Genomic DNA, 19,036 nt, shown 5'->3' with positions numbered 1-19,036 from the left:
CCAACAAATTAAAAAGTAAAAAAAAAAATCCTAGTTGTTATATGGGTAATGTATCTGTGCTTGGGATCAAGTCTTAGGCAGAACAATCATTACTTATATGGTTTATTGTTGGCGTGCACGGCTACTGCATAGCCATGCATAGAGCTCCTGTTAGTCTTTAATTTGAACCTATGGGCTTCTGAGCCCTCAAAGGGGAATTCAATTTTTGGAAAACCTTTGACCCCTGGCTTTTCGTGAACTCAAAAACTTTTTTGATCAAAATAGTCACTATTTTTTCAGACAGAAAAAATCTTTTTTCACTAAATATCTTGATCAATTTGCCCATTTTTTTTTTTTATGTTTTATGATTTCACATATGGTGGCCTAACACTTTGCATAGTTCATACTTGTATGGTGGAAGTGTGGCACCCCAGGAATTGCCTGCCTCCCGGGGAGGGTGATGCCATGCCTTGAAGCAATAAGGGATCCCCTTTAATTGGAGGCCCAGGGCCACAGACCGGGTCACTGCTGCTGTGATAACATCCCCTTTAAGTACCACCGGACCCGGTACCGAGTACCCCACGGCCCTGGCGGGCGCTCCAGAAGCCAAGCTGAACTTTGGGATCATGAAAAACGTAGCAAAAACACACAAAGAAAAGCAGCAATAATGCCTGGAAAACCTTCTTTGTGTCTGCAGCTTTTTTTTATTGCCAGGAGATCAGATTTTTGCTTCAGAAAAAAAAAACAGCAAACAAGCAAAGTGTGATGATAGCCGAAAGAACATACAGTATTGTTATCTTAAAACAAACTACAGCCGAGGATCAAAGGTTTTCTGAAAACTGAAAAAAACCTTTAATGTAAAATTTGAAATAGATCCCTGAGCCACGAACTGCTGTTTAATAAGTAGTCACCTCTGGGACATATAAAGGGAAGGTGTCACCAGGATTTCCTACCTTATCGCAAAGCATAAGTCCTATAGTCAACATGGAGTCATAAATCCATTAGTAATAAAATGGATTTTATTCAATATTGACAATTAGTGGCATAAAACATACAAATGAAATAATAAAAATCAGAAGTGAAGACTCAGGAGCAAAATAGATATGAGGTCTAGGCACACTGTGAAGGGAGGGGCAGCACTTGGTATACATAAAAAGTAATACATATATTGTCACAAGATGTCAGTATAGAAAGCTAAGTTATTTTCTCATGACTCTCTGTGTAAGACCACATGCAAAATAAAGCCCCAAAGGAAACCCACCCGAAACGCGCGTCAGAGTTATTTGGCACATGGTCCTACACAGAGAGTCAGGGGCGGACCTACCGCCGGTTCAACCGGTGCAGCTGCACCGGGGCCCGGAGGTGGAGGGGGGCCCTTGCAGGCAGGGCCGGCGTTAGGGGAAGGCAGACCTGGCAGCTGCCTGGGGCCCCCACTCCCCCAGGGGCCCCCAGCTAGCGGCAAGTCACGCAGCCGCTATGGGGCCCCTATGATTCAGGGGGGCCCGCCTGCCGCCAGCGCCGACTCCCCCGCCGCATTGAACTATACCGGCGTCTGCCGGTACAGTTCAATGCAATGATGGAGGAGAGAGCGTCACCTGACGACGCCCCCTCTCCCATCATTCCCCGCTCTGCCTCTGGCACAGCGCGCGCACTCACTGTGTCCCAGGCAGAGCAGCGGCAGCCACTGACACAGGAGCAGGAAGGAAGCAGCGCGGGCTCGGGGAGAGGTGAGGAGCTTGTGTTTTTTTTTTTTTACTGGACTGTGGGGCCATTCTCAGGAGGGGAGGAGAGGGGAGGGAAGGGGGAATGAGCATGCTGTATACTATTGTGGGTTCTGCTGTATACTACTGAGCCCTGTGCTGTTACTGTGGGCTCTGCTTTATACTACTGTGGGCAGTGCTGTATACTACTGAGCCCTCTGCTGTTACTGTGGGCTCTGCTGTATACTACTGTGGGCTCTGCTGTATACTACTGTGGGCAGTGCTGTATACTACTGAGCCCTGTGCTGTTACTGTGGTCTCTGCTGTACACTACTGTGGCCTGTGCTGTACACTACTGTGGCCTGTGCTGTACACTACTGTGGCCTGTGCTGTACACTACTGTGGCCTGTGCTGTACACTACTGTGGCCTGTGCTGTACACTACTGTGGTCAGTGCTGTATACTATATGGAGGACTATGGGAAGTGTATAATACTATATGGAGGACTATGGGGTGTATTATACTAAACAAGCAAAATGCTGCATATTCATTGGGTGATTGGATTGTTTATGCTGGAATAAAAATCCTTGTTCTCAGCAGCACATCACCGGTGTAAACTGTAGATATGCTGCTGATAACATGATGCTGTATGGTGATCTGTAGTGATCTAATAGTGATTGTTCTGTCCCCTTCATTCTTTCTCAGATGGTGGAAAGAGGCAGGGAAACAAGCGTCCATGACTTCAGTATTGTCGATCACACTCGTTTAGCGGCCTGAGATCAGCGCAGGTAAATACAACCGAAATGCTTCTGTATGATGTGCAATATGCTAGCATTTGGGGCCCCATTTTAAACTTTTAAACACTATGGAGCATCATGTGCGGTCATTATACAGTATGGAGCATCATGTGTGGTCATTATACAGTATGGAGCATCATGTGCGGTCATTATACAGTATGGAGCATCATATGCGGTCATTATACAGTATGGAGCATCATGTGTGGTCATTATACAGTAAGGAGCATCATGTGTGGCCATTATACAGTATGGAGCATCATGTGCGGTCATTATACAGTATGGAGCATCATGTGCGGTCATTATACAGCATGGAACATCATGTGCGGTCATTATACAGTATGGAGCATCATGTGTGGTCATTATACAGTATGGAGCATCATGTGTGGCCATTATACAGTATGGGGCATCATGTGCGGTCATTATACAGTATGGAGCATCATGTGCGGTCAATATACAGTATGAATCATCATGTGCGGTCATTATACAGTATGGAGCATCATGTGCAGCCAATATACAGTATGGAGCACTGTGGCCATATTTTTTTGTTTATAATTATTCTTTATAAAACAGTGTGATCAGCAGTGCTAAATGGATGTGGTTGGGACGTGGATATGGGTGTGACTAGTTATGAATGGGTGTGGCCAGAGGCGTGGCCTAAAATTTGCCGCGGCGCGCGTTGCGCGACGCACACTTTTCCCCCTCTTTCCCTTCTTCAAAACTTGGGAGGTATGATGCTGGGCAGGAAGGGGGGCCCAGACACATTTCTTGCACAGGGGCCCAAAGCTGTCAGTGTCCGCCACTGCAGAGAGTCATTGGTAAGCAACTTGTTTTTCCACACTGCCATCTTGTGATGATTTATATCTATATCTATATATATATATATATATATATATATATATATATATATATATATATATATATATATATATATATATATATATATTACTTTTTGGTTTTCTGTGCAGATTTGTTTAATTTTGTAACTTTAAAATTGTCCAATAAATCTTGTTTTAATGGGTTCTATGTAGTCTTTGGATTTTTACCCTTCTTTTTCATGTTAATCATTTGCGTTTTTGCCATGTTACTTGTTAAGTTTACATTTATAGTCTCCTGCTATACATTTTTGATCCATTATCTGAGAGCAGCATAATGTAGGCACCAATACACTGATTCCAGTGATGTTTCACTTGCTGGTCTGCATGCTGTGATTTTTTTAAATCATAAATCATAAAAGTGTTGAGCATTCCGATACTGCAAATATCGGGTATCGGACGATATTCGCTGTATCAGAAATTCCGATACTGAGTTCCTATATTGTTGTGATATCGGAAATCGGAATCGGAAGTTCCTATAACTTCCCAGTCATCTTCGGCGTGTGCGGTGCGTATGGTTCCCAGCGTCTGGAGGAGAGGAGACTTCCCTTCAGGCCCTGGGATCCATATTCATGTAAAAAATAAAGAATAAAAATAAAAAATATGGATATACTCACCCCGTCCGACAGACCCTGGCTCTCAGCGGTGCAACCGGCAGCCTCCGTTCCTAAGAATGCAGTGAGTAAAGGACCTTTGATGACGTTGCAGTCACATGAGCGGTCACGCGACCAATCACAAGACCTTGACGTCATCGCAGGTCCTACACTCACTGCATTCTTAGGAACAAAGGCTGCCGGTTGCACCGCTGAGAGCCAGGGTCCGCCGGAGGGGTGAGTATATCCATATTTTGTATTTTTATTCGTTATTTTTTACATGAATATGGATCCCAGGGCCTGAAGGAGAGTCTCCTCTCCTTCAGACCCTGGGAACCATCCAGGATCGCTTCCAATATTTGTGTCCCATTGACTTGCATTGGTATCGGCGATATCCGATATTTTTTGGATATCGGCCGACCCAATCCGATACCGATACTTTTGAATATCGGAAGGTATCGCTCAACACTACTCAGCAGTGCTCAAATGCTGAGTTGGGTATAAACCCGCCCACACCACTGATTGGCTGCTATGTGTATACACTGTATATTGATAGAAAGCTGCTAATTGGTGATGGGGGTGGGGTTAGACAAGGAAGAAGGAGACAGCTAGTCCTGTAGTGATATTCTCCTGCTGATAAAACACTGATTCTATTGAAACAACAGGTCACAGTCTAGTAAGTGACACATTGCTGTAATCAGGGTTTCTATTCTTACATAATGCTGCTCTCAGATTACATAGATAAACCTGCCAAGAGATTCTCTTTAAGGCATTTTGGCAGATTATGCTATACACGTCCGATTGCTGGGACCAGCATCAATCTCAGGAATGGGGCTTCTTAGTGTACAGTCAGGATGGAGAGATGGCAGGCCATATGCACCTTTTCCCATTCACTTCTATGGAAGCTCCAGAAATTGTCAGAAAAATGCGCTCAACAATTTTCCGAGCTTCCATGATAGCACATGGAGAAAGCTGCACACGTGCATCCATCTGTCCATTCCTGACAACTCACAGGCTCAGTTCTGATGATAAATGCAGGTCCTAAATGCAGATGATAAATGGGATCCTCACATGTCGAACCTTCATAGTCTATTTTGTTCATATGCCATAAATGACTCAGATTGGAATACGCCTTTAATTATACTGGAGTCTAGTGATGAGCGAATGTGCTGGGATAAGGTGTTGTCCGCCATGTTCGTGTGCTAACCGAGTGTCTTCAGCATGCTCGAAAAATATGCTCGACCCTCGCGGCTGCATGTCTCGCGGCTGTTCAACAGTCGCAACACACCAGGATTGCATGTTTGTTAAGCAATTCCTGCCGCGAGACATGCAGCCGCGGGGACTCGAACAAATTTTTCAAGTACGCCGAAGACACTCGGTCAGCACCCGAGCATGGCGGATAACAACTTATCCCAGCTCCAAAAACTATTGGTTTCAAGTTTTTTGCTGCAGTTTCCCTGCAATTCCACCCAGCGTGACCATATCCTAGGAGTAAATGCACACAGTGAATATATGGTGTGGATTTCCTGTGCCAATTTGCAAGCATAAAATCTGCTGCATAATACAGTGCCGGCTAGTGTTGAGCATTCCGATACCGCAAGTATCGGGTATCGGCCGATACTTGCGGTATCGGAATTCCGATACCGGTATTCCGATACTTGCCGCGTATCGGATACCGGAATCGGAAGTTCCAAGATTCAAAATTCAGAAATTCAGCCAATGAGAATGATTCCAAGTGTGGGCACATCCTGTTTAGCATGGAGGGCATGAAACTACTGGCAAGGCTGTGATTGGCTGCTGAAATGATGTCATGATGCAGTTTAAAAGTCGCTGGCGCCATTTTCCGATCACTCTGCTGTGAATTCAGTTAGTGACAGGACGCTGTTTGCTGACTGAGGGACAGTTTAGAGATAGCGATTTGCTTCTTTGTGCTTTCCAAAGGCTAATTTAGCAACCGCTGTGTTCACCTACTATTCACCTTGCTTTTGCCTTGTAGCGCTGTTTTCACAGCGATCTGCAGGGTCTGTGTGTGTGTGTGTGTGAGTGCAGCCCACTCTCTAGTCTGAGTGCAGCCACATAGGCCATCCATAGCTGGTTGTATTCAGTTCAGGGAGGGTGGTTCATTGCCTCATACTGTTCTTTTTTTTTTTTTTTTTTTCAAGTAGTGTAGTCTGCTGCTAATTTATTCAAAAAAATCCTATTAGTGTCTTTCCACCCGTCTCCAGCTAATTTGTGGAAAAACACTACATAGGATAAAGTAGAGGAGGGTTTTTGGGCCTTGCAGCGCCGTTTACGGCTGTCTGCACGGTCTCCGTGTGACTGCAGCTCGCCCTGTAGTCTGTGAGCAGCCATAGCCTGGTTGTCTCCAGCTCAGGGTTGTTCACTGCGTCATACCGCCAAATCAATTTTAATTTTTTTTCAAGTAGTGTAGTCTGCTGCTAATTAATTTAAAAAAATCCTATTAGTGTCTTTCCACCCGTCTCCAGCTAATTTGTGGAAAAACACTACATAGGATAAAGTAGAGGAGGGTTTTTGGGCCTTGCAGCGCCGTTTACGGCTGTCTGCACGGTCTCCGTGTGACTGCAGCTCGCCCTGTAGTCTGTGAGCAGCCGTAGCCTGGTTGTCTGCAGCTCAGGGTTGTTCACTGCGTCATACCGCCAAATCAATTTTAATTTTTTTTCAAGTAGTGTAGTCTGCTGCTAATTAATTTTAAAAAATCCTATTAGTGTCTTTCCACCCGTCTCCAGCTAATTTGTGGAAAAACACTACATAGGATAAAGTAGAGGAGGGTTTTTGGGCCTTGCAGCGCCGTTTACGTCTGTCTGCACGGTCTCTGTGTGACTGCAGCTCTATCTGTTGTCAGTTCAGCCCCCAAAAAAGAAATAAATAATAAAGTTCACCAAACACACCAGTTACACCACTTTACATTTGTGTAGGCCACATTAGCTCATATTAAAGTCTAGTCCACACTTTAGAAAATTAGTGTTTCTTATACCTGTTAGGAGGAGTTGCTCAGGAATAAGCACACAAATCCGTTAGTACTTTTCTGCTTATCTTTATCAGTCAACCAAGATGAAGAAGGCAGTGAGTAAGGCACGTGGGCGTGGGCGCGGAGCAGGGAGGGGACGTGGGGTTTCTGTGCCTGCTGCGGGCACCGGTGACTCATCAGCACCCACTTTCACCAGGCAACAGTCGTTCATGCGCAGCTTTGTGTCAGAGCGCCGTACACCGCTGCTGCGTGAAGACCAAATTGAAGCCGTTGTCGGATGGATGGCAGCTAATGCATCAACTTCCATTAGTGCCACATCCTCTCAGACACAGAGCACTGGAGAGCAGCCATCTGTCTCTTCACCACCTGCCAAATTGCCCAGGCAGACAGAGAGCCCAGGACAGGAGCCGTCTCTACTTCTGTTCTCTGAATCTCTTGGCTTGGAAACAGGGGGCCAGCCAAGCAGCATTGGAGAAATGGAAGAAGAGGCAGGGTGCAGTGATGCCCAACAGCTTTTTCTGTCTTCCTCTGAAGAGGCGGGTGGGCCAGTGGCTCCGGTCACCACATCGCAGGCCGCATCAGCTGATGATGACACTCAGGTGCCACTTACTGGTGCGTGCTCTGCTGCTGAGACTACCCAGGAGGAGCAGTTGGGGGCAGAGGGTAGTGTAGATGATGAGGTCCTCGACCCATCTTGGCGTGAGGGACAGGAAGGTGGTGGGAGCAGCTCTGAGGAAGAGATTCCCCGTACGGCCCAAAGAGGGAGAGGGAGGGGGAAGACTGCGGATCCTGCAGCCTCCGCTTTGGCACCCGTTAGGAGCATGTCTCTTCCAAAAGCCAAAAAGGGCGCTCCCAAGACTTGCAGTGCCTGGTCCTTTTTTGACACAGTTGCAGATGACATTTGCTATGTCAGATGCAACGTGTGTCATCACAAAGTCAAAAGAGGTCGAAATGTCAGCAGCCTCAATACCTCCAACATGTGGAAACATGTGCGCACCAGGCACCCGGCGTTGTTAGAAAAACACACTGAAGAGGTAGGCCAACCAACAGCGGCAGCTACCACCTCTTCAGCTCGTGTTGCCTCTTCCTCTAGCTCACACGCAGCTGGTTCGGCTTCCTCCCAGGATCGCCGTGGAAGAACCTCTGGCCCTGTTGTCCAGAGACCCGCTGTAATTCCACCCGCAGCGCCACTTTCCCAGTCATCCACACACTCCCAGCCCAGTCTACAGCCATCGGTAGTACAGGCATGGGAGAAAAGGCGGCCTTTCTCGTCAAACCACCCACGAGCACAGGCTCTGACTGCAGGCATTGCCAAACTTCTGTCACTGGAAATGCTGTCATTCAGGCTGGTGGAGACTGACAGCTTCCGTGACTTGATGTCATTGGCAGTCCCACAGTACAATGTGCCCAGCCGCTTTTACTTCAGCAGGCAAGCCGTCCCTGCCCTGCACAAGCATGTGGAGGGACACATAAAACACGCGCTACTGAACGCCGTCAGTAGCAAGGTCCACCTCACCACCGATGCGTGGACCAGTCAACATGGACAGGGGCGATACCTTTCCCTCACTGCCCATTGGGTTAATGTCATTGAGCCGGGTACAGACCGTGCGAGTGGCGCAGGACGTGTCCTGCCCACTCCAAGGATTGCAGGAATCCATTCTGTACGCATTGACTCCTCCTCTTACACCAGTTCCTCAGAATCATCGCTGCAGGAGCCGTCACAGTCCACCTCCACATGGACCCGTGATGAACGTGTACCTGTTACGACCGACATGAGCACAGCCGTGGCCAAACGTCAACAGGCCGTGTTGAAATTAATTTTTTTGGGGAATCGTAGCCACACAGCGCAGGAGCTCTGGAATGCCATCAAGCAGGAGAGCGATGTGTGGTTTGTGCCAGCGAATCTCCAGCCAGGCATGGTAGTGTGTGATAATGGCCGAAATCTGGTGGCAGCTCTGGGCCTCGGCAACCTCACTCACATCCCATGTCTGGCACATGTGCTCAATTTGGTCGTGCAGAGCTTTTTGAGGGACTATCCGGATCTTGATGCACTGCTGCACAAGGTCCGCCTAGAGTGTGCTCACTTGCGTCGTTCCAGCACGGCAAAAGCGCGCATTGCGGCTCTGCAGCGCCGACACCGCCTGCCGGAACATCGCATCATATGTGACCTACCTACCAGGTGGAATTCCACGTTACATATGTTGGAGCGGTTGTGTGAGCAGCAGCAAGCTGTAATGGAGTACCAGCTGCTTCAGGCGCAAAGAAGTCACACTCAGCGCCGTACAGACTTCACAACCACAGAGTGGGCCACTATGAATGACGTCTGCCAGGTTTTGCGTCCCTTTGATTATTCCACGCGGATGGCGAGTGCAGATGATGCACTAGTCAGCATGACTGTCCCCCTTATCTGCCTGCTTGAAAAATCACTGCAAGCGCTAAGGGATGATGTTGTGGAAGAGGTGGAGGATGAGGATTCACCATTTCCATCATCTTCTGGACAGTCAGCGCCACGTGGTTCCTCACAAACGCTTAGGCAGGGGACAGTTTGTGAGGAGGATGAGGAGGAGTCAATGGAGGAGGAAGACGTCCGTCCAGAGGAGGGAGTTACCGAATTGTCCAGTACTCAGTGTGTACAGCGAGGGTGGGGTGATGACGAGCGGGCAGAGATCACGCCTCCAGCAGGGGACAGCGTTTCTTGGGCAGTTGGCAGTCTGCAGCACATGGTGGATTACATGCTGCAGTGCCTGAGAAACGACCGCCGCATCGCCCACATTCTCAACATGTCTGATTATTGGGTGTTCACCCTCCTCGATCCTCGCTACCGGGACAACGTAGAAAGCCTCATCACACCGTTGAACCGTGAGCGAAAAATGCGGGAGTACCAAGACACACTGGTCAATTCCATCATCTTCTCCATTCCAACTGAGAGAAGTGCTGCTAGTGCATTCCAAAGCAGCTCAGTGCGTCCAGGCAGTGGTGGAGGCTCTGCACAAAGAGGGAGCAGAAGCAGTGCCTCTGCCCAAGGCAAGACCAGTATGGCCCAACTGTGGCACAGTTTTCTGTGCCCCCCACAAAAGTCTACACCATCACAGACGGCTCCAGTCAGCAGGAGGCAACGGTTCCGTCAGATGGTGACAGACTACATGTCTTGCCCTCTTGCTGTACTCCCAGACGGCTCTTCCCCTTTCAAGTTTTGGGTCTCAAAGCTGGATACATGGCCAGAGCTAAGCCAGTATGCATTGGAGGTGCTGTCTTGCCCTGCGGCCAGTGTATTATCGGAACGTGTCTTTAGTGCTGCAGGTGGTGTACTAACTGACCGTCGCATGCGACTATCCTCCGATAACGTTGACCGGCTTACTTTCCTGAAAATGAACAAGGCCTGGATCTCGCAGGAATTTGCCACTCCTCCTCCTGATTAAATAATTAGGTCACTGTATACGTTATCCAGGTCTCCTGTTGTGTTCATCTTTCTACCACCTGAACTTAAATTCCTGTGCTCCAACACCGCCAGTTGAGGCTCAGAAGTGCCGTCTGCACAGTCAAAACATACGACCCAGTGTTATTGGGTTTCAGTAACGTCAGCTGATCCCCAGCTGTGTAGCCGGCAATGTGTCATGCGACCGCCACGCTGACACAACAACTGAAATGTAAGGGAATCTGTCCCCCCCCCCCCAAGGCGTTTGTTACTGAAAGAGCCACCTTGTGCAGCAGTAATGCTGCACAAGGAAAAGGTAGCTATTTTTGTTTAGCTCCTTGCACACGCAGAACTTAACACTTATAAAATGTGTCCACTGATACCGTAAAACCGTCCCGGAGGTGGGACTTTCCTTCGTAATGTGACGCAGCACAGCCGTCATTCCTACCCCCCCGGCGCCGCGCACCGGCTCCTCAGCGTTGTTTTATTCCGTCCCGGAGCCTGCGCTGTTATGTTATCCCGTGGCCAGGCAAACTTAGCGCTGCCCGTCTTCTGGCATCATTTGGTGTCAGGATGGCTGCGCCTGTGCGGCCGCGCTGGCAGAGAGCCCGCCTCGCAGTGTCTTCTGATTTAATCCCACTGGGGGCCTGGGATCCATGGACATGCGCAGTGCATATCTGAACCTCCACCTCTCACTCATTTCCCTATGGCTTCTTCAGACTGTTCGGTGTCAGCTGGTCCCTAATAGCATGCCACGGCCGTGACACCGCACAGTCTTAAGAAGTCGTAGGGAGGGGAGTGAGAGGCGAGGATATGCACTGCGCATGTCCATGGATCCCAGGCCCCCAGTGGGATTAAATCAGAAGACACTGCGAGGCGGGCTCTCTGCCAGCGCGGCCGCACAGGCGCAGCCAGCCTGACACCAAATGATGTCAGAAGATGGGCAGCGCTAAGTGTGCCTGGCCACGGGATAACATAACAGCGCAGGCTCCGGGACGGAATCAAACAACGCTGAGGAGCCGGGGCGCGGCACCGGGGGGGTAGGAATGACGGTTGTGCTGCGTCATATTACGAAGGAAAGTCCCACCTCCGGGACGGTTTCACAGTTTCAGGGGACACATTTTATAAGTGTTTAGTTCTGCGTGTGCAAGGAGCATGATGAAAAGAGCCACCTTTTCCTTTTGCATCTTTTGTGCTGCACAAGCTGGCTCTTTCAGCTACAAACGCCTTGGGGGGGGGGTTAAAGGTTCCCTTTCGACTTTCTCAGGCTTCGGCCTACATTGTGTTCCTCTGCTTTTCCACCTGTCCCTGGGCTCCAACACCGCCAGTTGCCGTCCAGAAGTGCTGTACGCACAGTCAACAGTCCCTCCTCTGTTATTGGGGTTCAGTAACGTCAGCTGTTCCCCTGCTGTGTGTGTGGCAATCCCTCCTACCTCCTCCAACCTCCTCCTCCTCCACTTGCCCCTGGGCTCCAACAAGTGCTGTACGCACAGAGCCAAACACCTCGCCAATGTGTTAGTGGGGTTCAGCACCGCCAGCTGTTCCCCTGCTGTGTATACGGCAACGTGTACTGCGACCGCCACGCAGTCACAACAAGTTTACTTTAAGGGAACCTGTCCCCCCCCCCCCCCAGGCGTTTGTTACTGAAGGAGCCACCTTGTGCAGCAGTAATGATGCAAAGGGAAAAAGTGCCTCTTTTCGTGGTGCTCCTTGCACATGCTGAACCTAACACTTATGAAATGTGTCCCCACACACCGTTAAACCGTCCGGTAGGTGGAACTTTCCTTTGTCGTGTGACGCAGCACAGCCATCATATTTACCCCCTTGGCGCCGTGCGCCGCCTCCTCAGCGTTGTTTGAATCTGTCCCGGAGCCTGCGCTGTTAGGTTAGCCCTTGGCCATGCACACATTTTGCGCTGCCCGTCTTCTGACATCATTTGGTGTCAGGCTGGCTGCGCCTGTGCGGGTGCGCTGGCCGAGATCCCGCCTCGCAGTGTCGTCTAATGTAATCCCACCGCGGGCCTGTGATCCGTGCCCGTGCGCAGTGCATATCCTCGCCTCTCACTCCCCTCCCTACGGCTTCTTCAGACTGTGCGATGTCAGCTGGTCCCTAATAGCATGCCACGGCCGTGACACCGCACAGTCTGAAAAAGCCGTAGGGAGGGGAGTGAGAGGCGAGGATATGCACTGCGCACGGGCACGGATCACAGGCCCGCGGTGGGATTACATTAGACGACACTGCGAGGCGGGATCTCGGCCAGCGCACCCGCACAGGCGCAGCCAGCCTGACACCAAATGATGTCAGAAGACGGGCAGCGCAAAATGTGTGCATGGCCAAGGGCTAACCTAACAGCGCAGGCTCCGGGACAGATTCAAACAACGCTGAGGAGGCGGCGCACGGCGCCAAGGGGGTAAAAATGATGGCTGTGCTGCGTCACACGACAAAGGAAAGTTCCACCTACCGGACGGTTTAACGCTGTGAGGGGACACATTTCATAACTGTTAGGTTCCGCATGTGCAAGGACCATAATTAAAAGAGCTAAGTTTACCTTTTCCAGCATTAGTGCTGTACACAATGGCTCTTTCAGCTACAAACGCCTGGGGGGGGGGGGGGGTTAAAGGTTTCCTTTCAACTTGCTCGAGTGCAGGCTTCGGCCTACACTCCGCTCCCCCTGCTCCTCCTGCTGACCCTGGGCTCTAACACCGCCAGTTGGGGCCCGGTACTGCTAGCTGCACAGAGAAAAACACCAGCCAATGTGTCAGTGGGGTTCAGCACCGCCAGCTGTTCCCCTGCTGTGCAGCCGGCATCGTGTCCTGCAAAAGCCACGCAGACACAAGAACTGAAATTGAAGGGAACCTGTCCCCCCTCCCCCAGGCGTTTGTACGTTTTTAAGGCCACCTTGTACAGCGGTAATGCTGCATGTGTGCAAGGTGGCTCATAAACGTATTCTCCTCGCACATGTGGAACGGAAAACACGTCTAAAATGTGTCCTCTGTGTGACCATTTAACCGTCCCGGTGGTGTGACTTTCCTTTGTAATGACACGCTGCAACCCCCTTGGTAGCGCTGCCCGTCTTCTGGCATCATTGTTTGGCTGCCTGCGCCTCTGCGGCCGCCCTGACCCACACAACGCCCCTCGGTGTCTTATTTCTTGGGACTGCGAGGGTGTGTTTGATGGGCATGAGCAGTGCATCAGTTCGCCTGTCCCTCATCTCCTTCCGCCTTCTTCGGACTGTGCGGCTTCATGGCCGTGGCATGCGATAAGGGATCAGCTGACGCCACATAGTCTGAAGCAGGTGTAAGAACCCAAGCGAGAGGCGAACATATGTACTGCGCCAGGCCATGAATCCCAGCCCCGCAGTGTTTTAACTATGTCAATACACTGCGGGGCTGTGATTCATGGGCATTGCGAACCGCACCAGCCAACATTAAATGAGGTCAGAAGATGGGCAGCGCTAACAGCGCTAGGCCAGGGGATAACACGACAGCGCAGACTCCTGTACAGCAAATAACAACGCTCAGGAGGCTGCACCCAGCACCAAGGTGGGATTCTTGACATCTGTGCTGCGTCTCATTACAAAGGGAACTCGCGCCTCCAACACAGTTTGACTGTTTAAAGGGCTAAATGTTATACGTGTTTCATTCAGCGTGTGCAAGGAGCGAAATTAAAAGAGCAACCTTTGACTTGTGCAGCACTACTGCTGCATAAGCTGTGGCTCTTCTACTTTGTAACCCCTGAGGGGGGGTTAAAGGTTACCTTTGAAATTGGTTCAATTAGGCTTCGGCCTACACTCTGCTCCCCCTGCAGAGCCCTGGGCTCCAACACCGCCAGTTGGGGCCCGGTACTGCTAGCTGCACAGAGAAAAACACCAGCCAATGTGTCAGTGGGGTTCAGCACCGCCAGCTGTTCCCCTGCTGTGCAGCCGGCATCGTGTCCTGCGACCGCCACGCAGACACAACAGACCCAAAGCTGCCGCCAGTGCAGGCTTCGGCCTACACTCCCCTCCCCCTGCTCCTGCTCCTCCTCCTCCTGCTGACCCTGGGCTCTAACAAACCGCCAGTTGGGGCCCAGATGTGCTAGCTGCACAGAGAAAAACACCAGCCAATGTGTCAGTGGGGTCCAGCACCGCCAGCTGTTCCCCTGCTGTGCAGCCGGCAACGTGTCCTGCAAAAGCCACGCAGACACAAGAACTGAAATTGAAGGGAACCTGTCCCCCCTCCCCCAGGCGTTTTTACGTTATCCAGCCACCTTGTACAGCGGTAATGCTGCATGTGTGCAAGGTGGCTCAGAAACGTATTCTCCTCGCACATGTGGAACTGAAAACACGTCTGCAATGTGTCCTCTGTGTGACCATTTAACCGTCCCGGTGGTGTGACTTTCCTTTGTAATGACACGCTGCAACCCCCTTGGTAGCGCTGCCCGTCTTCTGGCATCATTGTTTGGCTGGCTGCGCCTCTGCGGCCGCCCTGACCCACACAACGCCCCTCGGTGTCTTATTTATTGGGACTGCGAGGGTGTGATTGATGGGCAGGATCAGTGCATCAGTTCGCCTGTCCCTCCTCTCCTTCCGCCTTCTTCGGACTGTGCGGCTTCATGGCCGTGGCATGCGATAAGGGATCAGATGACGCCGCACAGTCTGAAGCGGGTGTAAGGACCCGAGTGTGAGAGGCCAACATATGTGCTGCGCCAGGCCCTGAATCCCAGCCCCGCAGTGTTTTGACAATGTTAAGACACTGCGGGGCTGGGATTCATGGTCATCGCGAAACGCACCGGCCGACATTAAATGATGTCAGAAGATGGGCAGCGCTAACAGCGCTAGGCCAGGGGATAACACGACAGCGCAGACTCCTGTACAGCAAATAACAACGCTCAGGAGGCTGCACCCAGCACCAAGGTGGGATTCTTGACATCTGTGCTGCGTCTCATTACAAAGGGAACTCGCACCTCCAACACAGTTTGACTGTATAAAGGGCTAAATGTTATACGTGTTTCATTCAGCGTGTGCAAGGAGCGAAATTAAAAGAGCAACCTTTGACTTGTGCAGCACTACTGCTGCATAAGCTGTGGCTCTTCTACTTTGTAACCCCTGAGGGGGGGTTAAAGGTTACCTTTGAAATTGGTTCAAGTAGGCTTCGGCCTACACTCTGCTCCCCCTGCAGAGCCCTGGGCTCCAACACCGCTAGTTGCTGTCCGGAAGTGCTGGCTGCACAGAGCCAAACACCTCGCCAATGTGTCAGTGGGGTCCAGCACCGCCAGCTGTTCCCCTGCTGTGCAGCCGGCAACGTGTCCTGCAAAAGCCACGCAGACACTTGCTCTTGGACCTTCTGCTCCCCATCCTGGTTCCAGTACCGTCAGCTGGTTCCGGGCAGAGCCTTTGGCTTAGGTGCCTCCCTTTGGTATCCGAGTTCCACCAACGTCAGGTGGTCCTTGGTAGTGCTTTCAGGCACGGGTACCTCCTGCTTAGTAACCGGGTTCCAGTAACGTCAGCTGGTCCTCGGTAGTTCCATTGGCTCTTGGACCTTCGGCTACCCATCCGGGTTCCAGCACCGTCAGCTGGTTCTCGGCAGTGTCTTTTGCTCTTGTACCTTCTGCTCCCCATCCTGGTTCCAGTACCGTCAGCTGGTTCCGGGCAGAGCCTTTGGCTTAGGTGCCTCCCTCTGGGTATCTGAGTTCCACCAACGTCAGGTGGTCCTTGGTAGTGCTTTCAGCACAGGTACCTCCTGCTTAGTAACCGGGTTCCAGTAACGTCAGCTGGTCCTCGGTCGTTCCATTGGCTCTTGGACCTTCGGGTAGCCATCCGAGTTCCAGTTCCATCAGCTGGTTCTCGGCATTTTCTCAGCCTTCTTGTACCTTCTGCTACATTTCCAAGTTCAAGAGACTAAACACGATGACCCGGAAGACCACCCCTAAGATGACGACGACACCAGAGACGACAACCACCGTGATGACGACGACCCTGGAGACGATGACCCTGAAGACCACCCCGATGACGACGACCCCGGAGACCACCCCGATGACGACGACCCCGGAGACGACGACCCTGGAGACGACGACGACCTGGAAGACCGAGAAGCAGAAGAACAAGAGGCTGCAGAACAAAGAGCAGAAGGACATTAAGCATAACACAAAATATCAGAGCAAAAAATATTATGTAAATTATAAGCAGAAGAAGACTAAGCAGTGTATGGGGGTGAGTCCGTTCCTCCTCGTGGTGCCCCTGGATAAAGCCTGATGCTGCAGGCCAAACTGAACGCGGACAAATGTAACTGTTTTGTGACAGGCAGAACGGAAGGTGTAATCTTCAAACTTTTATAGATAACAACTACGGGAATGCCTGTCACAAATAAGAATATGATGAAGAAGTAGAATATGATGAAGATAATAGTAAACTAAAAACAATATGAACAATGTAACCCAAAAAATAATAGGTAGAAGATGAAGAAGAAGATGAATAAGGTGAAGAAGTTGATGTCAAAGAAGCTGATGATGAGGATAATTAAGAAGAAAGCGTGGGAGAAGTAAAAAAAAAGGTGAAGGGCGTGGAAGCAGTGAAACATCAATATCTGACATAAAAAAAAAAATTAACATAGTCAAATTCTTTCTAACGCCGAACGTCATAAAAAAAAACGCAAAATCCTGCTATTCTATTACATTGGGCTAAACCTATGTGCCTTTAATATCTCCGCCACGTCCCCCAATACATCCTACATTATTCTTAGTTGTTTTCCTTCATGTAGAATGAACCTACAAGTGTATAAAGGGTTTATTTTAATTCCGATATTTTCGTCCCATTGACTTGCATTGGGATCGGGTATCGGTATCGGATTAGATCCGATACTTTGACGGTATCGGCCGATACTTTCCGATACCGATACTTTCCGATATCGGAAGGTATCGCTCAACACTAGTGCCGGCGAAGTAGACAAAATCTTATATCTTAAACATCTTATCTTTACAGTACAGAATTTTTCAACTCCTAAATCAACTTTTGGAACAATCATAATTTTCTCTTTAGTTTTCATTGTGGATTTCACCCTTTGTAATAAATTAAATAAAATTTGCCCTAACAAAATTGTTATTTTTTTTTTTTTACTGCAAATTTTTTGCACCTGAAATCTGCAACAATTTATTGAACAAAATAAGTAAATGAGGATTTGAAATCTCCGTTCACACGTTGCAGAAGGAAAATCTGCATGGAAATGGTAGCATGCACAATCTTGTGCAGATTTTCAAATACAAGGAAGCATGGTGGCTCAGTGGTTAGCTTGGTGGCTCAGTGGTTAGCACTGTTGCTTTGCAGCGCTGGAGTCTTGGGTTCAAATCCCACCAATGACAACATCTGCAAGGAGTCTGTATGTTCTCCCTGTGTTTTGGGGGGTTAACTCCCACAATCTGAAGACATGCAGAATATGATGGCCCTATACAAGTAAGGCAACAATTTGCTTAAAATCAGTAATTAACGCCACTGGATTTGTGACTCAATTTGCAGGGGAAATTTTCCGCAACGTTCAAATATGGTAATTTTGAGCAATTTTTTTTCACTGCTGATTATCTAATATATAAAGCTGAATGTGTGTATGTGTGTATGTATGTATGTGTGTATGTCCGGGATTGGCATCTGAACCGTCGCAGCTACAGCCACAAAATTTTGCACAGTCACACGTCTGGACCCCGAGAGCGTCATAGGCTATGTTGTGAGGTGAAATTTTAAACCCGCGCTTTCCAATTCACCAAACAATTTTGCCCCTATCTACATAATGGGGAAAAAATGAAAGGAAAAGTGTTGGAGGCAAATTAACAGCTGCCAGATGTGAACAAGGGGGACTTAAAGAATGAGAGCGATGGCGCCAAAGAGTATATACCGTACAGTTGCTAAGGTGGGGCCCCGACATGGGATAATCACCACACCACCACGGGGATATGAACACACACACAAAATGCGCCACACACTACCACGTGCTCGAACACATATACCACCCTCAGCGCACATTTCACCACACATACACCAACCTCGCCACATAAAAGTCAAAACACAAAAGTCGCCGCTCAAAACTCGCCACGCACAAAACTCTCCACATGCAAAACTCGCCACACGTGCAAAACTCACCTCATGGAAAACTCACCACACGCAAAACTTGCACACGCAGAAAAATTGCCACACGCATAAAAATTGCCACATGCACAAGAGTTGCAACACATGCAAAAGTTGCCTCACACAAAACTTGCACATACTCAAAAGGCACCACACATAAAACTCGCCACGTGCAAAACTCGCCATGCGCAAAACTTGCTGCACACAACTTGCTACACTAACCTGTCACATGCAACTCGACACACAAAAAGTTGCTACACGCATGTCGCCACACACAACTCATCTCACAAAAGTCGCTACATGCATGTCGCCACACGCAACTCAACACACATAACTTGACACACGAAACTCGCCCTAAAACACACACAAGTCTGGTATTATCCTTCAAAAATAAAAATCTGATTAATAAGCAGACAAACTACAAGAGCAACAAATGTACCATATAGGAATCCGGCAGTTGTCAGTCACATGACCAGTCTATTATGTGTATGTGTGAGCTAATATATACTGCCAGGGGGTGGGCTTACTGTTGGCTGGGGATTTATCAGGCTGCCAATTTAGCTTACAAATACTGAGGTAAAAATACTGACCAAATAACAT

General features: G+C 49.5%; 1 protein-coding gene and 1 long non-coding RNA gene across 3 annotated transcripts in view; one reads left to right on the top strand and one right to left on the bottom strand.

Annotated features, from left to right (window-relative positions):
* Window positions 1-19,036, bottom strand: part of CNTN5 (contactin 5) — a 2,016,448-nt gene that overhangs the window by 1,066,820 nt on the left and 930,592 nt on the right. The window lies entirely within an intron of this gene.
* LOC143818579 (uncharacterized) overlaps window positions 1-19,036 on the top strand; it is a 39,637-nt gene that overhangs the window by 14,161 nt on the left and 6,440 nt on the right. Inside the window, exon 2 of the long non-coding RNA XR_013224621.1 lies at window positions 2,384-2,466. This is a non-coding gene — a long non-coding RNA (uncharacterized LOC143818579). The remainder of the gene's footprint in view (window positions 1-2,383; window positions 2,467-19,036) is intronic.

Source organism: Ranitomeya variabilis, chromosome 3 (assembly GCF_051348905.1).
Source record: "Ranitomeya variabilis isolate aRanVar5 chromosome 3, aRanVar5.hap1, whole genome shotgun sequence".
Lineage (NCBI taxonomy): Eukaryota > Metazoa > Chordata > Amphibia > Anura > Dendrobatidae > Ranitomeya > Ranitomeya variabilis.
This window is presented reverse-complemented; position numbering and strand designations above follow the sequence as displayed.